We start from the raw sequence: 489 nt of genomic DNA, 5'->3' as shown, positions 1-489 counted from the left end.
AATTCCTTGATTATATTTGCCATAACCTAAAGCATTATATGTACATAAAAGGCATCCTTTTGTCACAGTGGTCAGTCTACAAATATCTCACAAACAGAATCGAACTTGATACATAAGTGTGTACCTACACAAGTTTGTCATTACATGATGCATGCATATGTGTGTGTGTGTGTGTGGGGGGGGGGAGATAGTAAATTTCTGCACAGTCCTGCTGTATTTACAACAGCAAATATGAACCAAAATAGTTTAAAATACATTCACAATCAAACTACTGAATTCCACGGCTGTAATCACTTCATGAGCTTCACAGGTTATCATGCAGAAGTAATGATAAGTACAGACATTGACGCATGCAGACACATGTTGATGTGTCTACCTGCAATCATTAACACATTCTGTTAACAACTATTTGATGCTCAGATGTTATTACAGCTTAAATTCTGGTTTAAGGCAAAAAGGAAAGCATCCCACAAGTGTGCATAGCTAATA

The sequence above is a fragment of the Dysidea avara genome, chromosome 5, assembly GCF_963678975.1.
Source record: "Dysidea avara chromosome 5, odDysAvar1.4, whole genome shotgun sequence".
Lineage (NCBI taxonomy): Eukaryota > Metazoa > Porifera > Demospongiae > Dictyoceratida > Dysideidae > Dysidea > Dysidea avara.
The sequence above is the reverse complement of the archived record's forward strand: the minus strand, read 5'-3'. Positions refer to the sequence as shown.